This window comes from Dermacentor silvarum, chromosome 10 (genome assembly GCF_013339745.2).
Source record: "Dermacentor silvarum isolate Dsil-2018 chromosome 10, BIME_Dsil_1.4, whole genome shotgun sequence".
In the NCBI taxonomy this organism is placed as follows: Eukaryota; Metazoa; Arthropoda; class Arachnida; order Ixodida; family Ixodidae; genus Dermacentor; species Dermacentor silvarum.
In genome coordinates, this window is record NC_051163.1 from 98,261,144 (window position 1) to 98,267,493 (window position 6,350).

At 50.6% G+C, this 6,350-nt stretch overlaps 1 non-coding gene across 1 annotated transcript; it reads right to left on the reverse strand.

Moving 5' to 3' along the window:
- Positions 1–5,791: 5,791 nt before the first annotated feature.
- Trnan-guu (transfer RNA asparagine (anticodon GUU)) lies at positions 5,792–5,865 on the reverse strand. The gene has a single exon. It is a non-coding gene; the product is annotated as a tRNA-Asn (tRNA).
- Positions 5,866–6,350: the final 485 nt, after the last annotated feature.

The following is a 6,350-nucleotide window of genomic DNA, read 5'->3' on the forward strand; positions in this document are numbered from 1 at the left end:
ACACATTGTCGCTTCTCGGTGTCGCGTCTCGGTACAGCGGCCTGTATGTTCACTGTATGGAAAGCGGAGGGGGAGGGTATCGCGAAAGCGTGAGAAGGGCGTAGTGCCATGCAAGATGGACTATGAGGACGATGGCTGCGAGATAGTATGATGGCGCCAGAGTAGCGCGCGTCGTTAAAGGGCCCCTAACCACCTCAGATATTTTTTGAACATTTCAAGTGAACACGCGTATCGAGTTCAGAATGCCGTCACGATCAACGATGCCAAACACTGCAGGCGCGCCACAAAACCAAAAAAAAAAAAAAAAAACAATGCAGTCCTCCCCTCGCTCATCCGGTAACCCCAGCGTCGTCACAACGTCAGCAGGGGGAATCTGGTGATGTCAACGGCGGAAACGATGTCCATTGGTCGAACAAGAACTACGATTTCCGGTTTGTCTGCTAGTAGGTACGCGCGCTCCCTGCTCGTCCTCGCCGTGTCGCTCGCTTTTGCGCCCTTGCGCATCGGTAATTACAGCCCGCAACGCAAGTGCCAAATCGCTCGTGTTCCAACACAGTCATGCTTAGCGGTCTGATTTTGCTGCGCGAACAGAGTGCGACAGTGTTGGCCTTTCCAGACGTGCGCGCAACACAGGCACGCTTCACATAACACGGGCCGGCACCGCAGCAACAGCGGGTAGCCGAGAAACGCCGAGTCCACGTCCACGTTACCGGCACGCTAACTCGCCGCACGCCGTTTGCCATTCGCGGGCCGCCGTTCGACAGCGGTTTTGCTCGCGAGCGACGAGATTTCCTTGCCGTACATAGAGAGGATGAGACCGTGAATCATTTGTGCGGCAACCTCATCGCCGCTGATCGCTCGACGGCGCCGATATCGTCGCTAGCCCTTTTCCGGTTCCCTTCAAAGCTAAAGCGGACGGCGCTTCGAAATGAATTACCGACGCTCACAAGCCACAATATTTTCTTATCGTTGTTATCGCTCTATGCAATAATTGTACACAGAGAAGAAAAATACGCTGATATTAGCGGCGCCGTCGGCTGCAGCCGATGTTTTCGTTGCCGGTGGCGGAGGCGCGCAGCTTCGCGGTCGTCGATTGGCACGTTGATCGTGCAGCGGGCGGGGCGCCGGCCGAACTGCCGTCTACTTTGAACACCTCTCGCGCGGCAGACTGGAGGCCGGTTCGTCTTCCGTATATGTGCTGCTAGCATGGCTAGCGTGGACGTGCCTTAACCGGAAGTAGTGTTTTGAGAAGCGCGTTGGCGATGACGTATGTCACGTGACATTTCGAGCAGCACTCGGGGAGGAGGGGAGACCAGCCGACGAGGAGAGTAGCGAAGGAAAGAGCGGAACGAGCGAGGACCGTTTTTCGATCATCAAACGCGTGTAACTCCGCTATTACGGCACCATTTCGAAAAATTCTCGTAGCTACGTGTTCGTTGTAGACTCGTGCACAACTGCAACACCACAACTAAATTTCGACCTCTGGGTGGTTTAGGGGCCCTTTAATGATGCGCCCGCTCGCCTCCGCTCCGTTCACAGGGGGCGCGCATCGAGGCACTCTGCGCGTCAATTCACCAAAGCGCTGCATGAGCAGAGGTCTGTCTGCGGCGACTGCTGTGAATCGCGCCCACGCATCAGCCAGGCGCTGCTTCTCGCGATTTCCCGATTAGCGAGAATGTCAGGCAACACTTCGCTCCGTTTGGAATGGGCCGCACGAGACAGATTGTCCGCGCCAGCCAATATATCGGGAAATGAAAAGTGTAGAGCTGCGTTCAAATTTCGCTTTATGGAGTATCGTAATCGTCGGTGAATGTTTTTCCCTGCACTATTTAGGGAGGAATAAACTTTTATTAGAGAATCAGCACTTTATAATGGCCGGGCGTAAGCCTCCCATGAGGGGACGTCGAGGGCTTGCCTCGCCACCGCCTCACGGGCGTGCTCGGTCGCCCAGGTTTGGTCGTCGCGGACAGCTCCGCAGAGCCTCACGCAACCTTGACGAGAGGGTCGTGGTGTTAATGTGGGTGTACTGTGCTGGGCACTCCCACAGCATATGCGGAAGCGTAGCCGGGTGAGTGCCACAGCACCGGCAGTTGGGGGTAGTGTAAACGTCTGGGAATATAAGGTGGAGGCGCGCGGGCGCACGTGTTTGTTTGTAGCGGACGCAGGGTGGTAGCCTACACCCGGCTGAAGTTGGGGTGAGGTGGGGGTAAGGTTCGGCGACTGGGGTAAAAGGCCTTAACGAGATCGTTATGAGTGGTCAGATTCAGTGATTCGTTAGAACTTCCTTGGAATTCCATTGCACATTTTCAAGCGAAGCTTGTTATAAGGCACATATTTCGGTGGCGTCCGTGTAAGCAAAAAACTATCAGCATTGGCTCGAGCGTCGTCTTCCGCAGCTGGCTCGTTGGCGCCCCTCGGTTTGCGCTCGTGTTTGGCACGCGCTCGTGGCACTGCTCCCGCGTTCGTCGTCGTCTGCTTGCACAGCTGGCGGCGTTGCCGCTCATTATTGCAGCGTAGAATTTCACTTCTGTCGTCGTAATGGGGAAAAAATTAAATTATGGGGTTTTTCGAGCGAAAACTCGAAAAACGGGGCGGCCGCGTTTACGGAGGTTTGAGCCATTGCCTGAGGGGGTATGAGCCATTCATTGTCTTACGTAACGGACAGATTTTATTTTGAAGCAATTTAATTTCGAAGAACCGCAGGCGGCAATGGGCGGCGAGTGCTGCTAACCACGCCGCCGAGCAAACTCGAGGCATCGAACGCAAGCGACAACGGCGGACTGCGGGCATACCGCCAGTGACGTCGTTCTCTCCGTCGCAGCGGTCGCATCATATGGTTAGGTTAGGTGCACCCAGGACAAGCATCGTTTACGTCCATTTTCCGGTAGAAAAGATGTATATCTCGAAACCAGTGTAATGTTCAGAATGCGTTCCAAGTGAATATATTATTTGCGCATTCACCGCCTAGAAATATGTCCGTACGGTTAGCTTCATTGGTAGTGCCCGTTATACAAGAGCACCAATAAAGGCGGAAGGGAAACAGACTAGAGCACTGCACGGGCTCGGGCTTACCCGAACCGGGCCCGGGCCGGGTAGAGCAGTTTTTTCATGGGCTCGGGTCGGGCTCGGGCACGGAGTGTGCTTTTTGACCCGGGCCCGGGCCGGGCTTGGGTTTTTTTACGCAGGCCCGGGCCGGGCTTTCTGGTGGTGCGCATGTAACGTGCAGCGAGTTATTCTCGGGCGTCTCAACTCTGCAAAACATGTATTTTCGACCTTGGGCCGGGCTCGGGCCGGGCTCGGGCCTAAGGTAAAGGGGTGGCGGGCCGGGCGGGTAACGTAGATTATTTCCGGGCCGGGCCCGGGTCTCGCCAAGAAAGTTTTGATCGGGCTCGGGCGGGCAGCCCAACGTAAAAACGGGCCCGGGCCGGGCCCGGGCTGAAAAAATCGGCCCGTGCAGTGCTCTAAAACAGACTGCTTAACTATTTTCTTGAAGATGAACGGTTAATTGAACCACATAAATCGCGCAAGTTCTTGACATGTAAGAATGGCGGTGTTGGCAGGAAATGAAAGAGGTTATCATGGTTTTATGAGTTTCTTATTTAAGGTTATAAGGTCTACCTGGTTAACGAGTGCACCAAGTATGAATATTATCAAGGTCAGATCAAGGTGAGATGTTAATGCAGTTGTTTATGGTAATGGGACGATAAAGAATGCTATCTTCGACGAAGAGACGCATGGCGGAACTGGTGCTAATGGGCAATTAATTCAAATAGATTAGAATAAGTACAGGGCCAAGGACCGTACCTTGAGGAATATCTAGATAAAACCGATGAAATAGAAGAGACGCCGTCGTTAGCGTAAACGAAGTGGTGTCAGTTGGTCAATCGGCTGCATATCCCGCCCAAAACAAAGGGATTGAGGTCTAAGCTTGAAAGCTTTGAGGACTTCGTCAAATGATTTTACGAAACCGAAAAGTAAAGATCGAGTCAAGGGGAATATTGGGATTCATCATCATCACGAACAGCCTATATGTCCACTGTAGGACGATTTATGTCCTTCCGATCTCGAATTACCCCTATCTTGAGCTAGCTGATTCCAACTTGGGCCTGCAAATTTCCTAACTTTAATTCATCATCCCATCTAGTTTTCTGCCATCCTCGACTTCGCTTTCATTCTCTTGGCACCCATTCTGTAACTCTAATGGTCCACCGGTTATCCATCCTATGCACTGCATGCATGGCCTGCCCAGCTCCTTTTTCCCCTCGTAATGTCAATTAGAATATCGGCTATCCCCGTTTGCTCTCTGATCCACAACGCTCTCTTCCCGTCTCCTAACGTTAGGCCTAACATTTATCGTTCCATCGCTCTTTGTGAGGTTCTTAACTTGACCTATACCTCTGTTAACCTCCAAGTTTCTGCCCCATATGTTAGCACCGGTAGAATGCACTGATTGTACACATTTCTTTTCAACGACAGTGGTAAGCTCCCAGTCAAGATTTGGCAATGGCTGCCGTATGCACTCCAACCGAATTTTATTCTTCTACAAATTTCCTTTTCATGATCTGGGTCCCCCCTAAGTTCCTGGCCTGCATAAATGTGATTCTCATTGTGATAATTGTCATTCATACTAGCACACAAATCATTTAAAAAAAGTTTTAGCTGTGCGGCGTGGAATAAGCCTCTGGGAAAATCTTACTGATTATCGCTAAAGTCGTTAACAGACGCTATTACTTTAATGATGTGACAGTAGATTACGCGATGAGATTACGTTATGTGAAACTAGATCGTACTTTTTTTTATAATTCCGTTTTAACCGACAGATGTCAGTGAAAGCAAGTTTATTATAAAGATCAAGGAGCGTTAGTTTTCCAGAAAGTATAGACGGCGATCTGAGCGTACTATCGTATATATGTACTATCGACCAAAAAAGTTTACCGACCAAGGCGTCTGATAAAAAGCTGAATATCTCCGCAGCCTCAAAATGCAGCCTGGTATTCCCATTTCCAGCTTCTACTGGTGCATGCGAGCAACATTCTGATGTACGGTTTTACTGGCTACGTTTAAAGGCTGCGCGGATATTTAGCGCTTTCTGAGATCCCGTGGTCCGTAAACTTTTTTGGTCGATAGTACATACGCTCTCATGCAAGAAGCCTGTCGAAGTCCACGCCACGTGTCAGCTTAAGCCTAAAGCAAATCTTTCTTTTTTTCTCATTCAAATCCGCATTGTCTGCTGTTATGACGAGACACAAGCGAGGATGGAGAAGGGAGGAATGCGGGTCGGGTCCTTGCAGTCTTCGCGCCACAGTCGCTGCGGAGAATGAACGAGTTTACTGGTGGTGACGCGGGGGTCATGTCTATAGCTAGGAATTTTTTTCTTCTGCAATTATTGAAACTATTGGCTGCAGTTCCGTGCCCGCATTTGAATATGCACTCAGTGAGTGCATTTGAATATCAAATGCACTCACTATTAAATGCCTATAAAGGCGCTGTGGGTATTGTGACCCCGCTCAACAACATCGACGCGTCGTTGTACCCTCGCGATACGTTGATCTGATTTTTTTCTTATTCCATGTATTGGTTACAACTACAAGGAAACAGTCATCTGCCGTCATACGTTATGAAAAAAAAAAAAAAGGCGATAACAGTTCATACGCGCCGGTGCAGCTACTTTCACATTCCAGCATGGCGGCGGAGCTCGGTTGGACGCTAGATGGCGGCACTTTCCGATAACGTTGGCGCCATACAAAAAATAAATAAAATAAAAACCATCGGAGACAAAAATAGAAACTCCCGCCCCCGGGAGGGCTCGAACCTCCAACCTTTCGGTTAACAGCCGAACGCGCTAGCCGATTGCGCCACGGAGGCTGGACGCCGCGAAGGTAAGTAAAAGAGAAACATATACCTTCCTCTCCGAGTATTTCATGCAAGCGGAATAATAAGGCGTCGGCGTCATGCGTGCTATATATACGGCGTGATCATTGTTAAGTTTTCGGAATATTTAAATGTCGCCTGTCGCAGAGAACATGGTTCTGTTCTGGAGATTCAGACATTACCTTCACGAGAAATCGAAACACCATATTCGACTAATGAAAACAAAACCAAAAATAAAAGCTTACAGTGACATCCGATTTCTTGAACACGGGTTGCGCGCAAGTGAATGGACGTCGCGAACATGCACAGCGACACCGCGGCGTCGAAGCACAAACGGAAGGGCGCGAACGCGGCGATTCCCTTCACCACCAGGTGTCTTCCTGCTCCGGCGCTCGCTTCCCTCGCGGCGACAAACATAATTTCACCGAGTTGACACACGAGGCATCTACGCTTGCGCCTAAATACTTCACTAATTAACT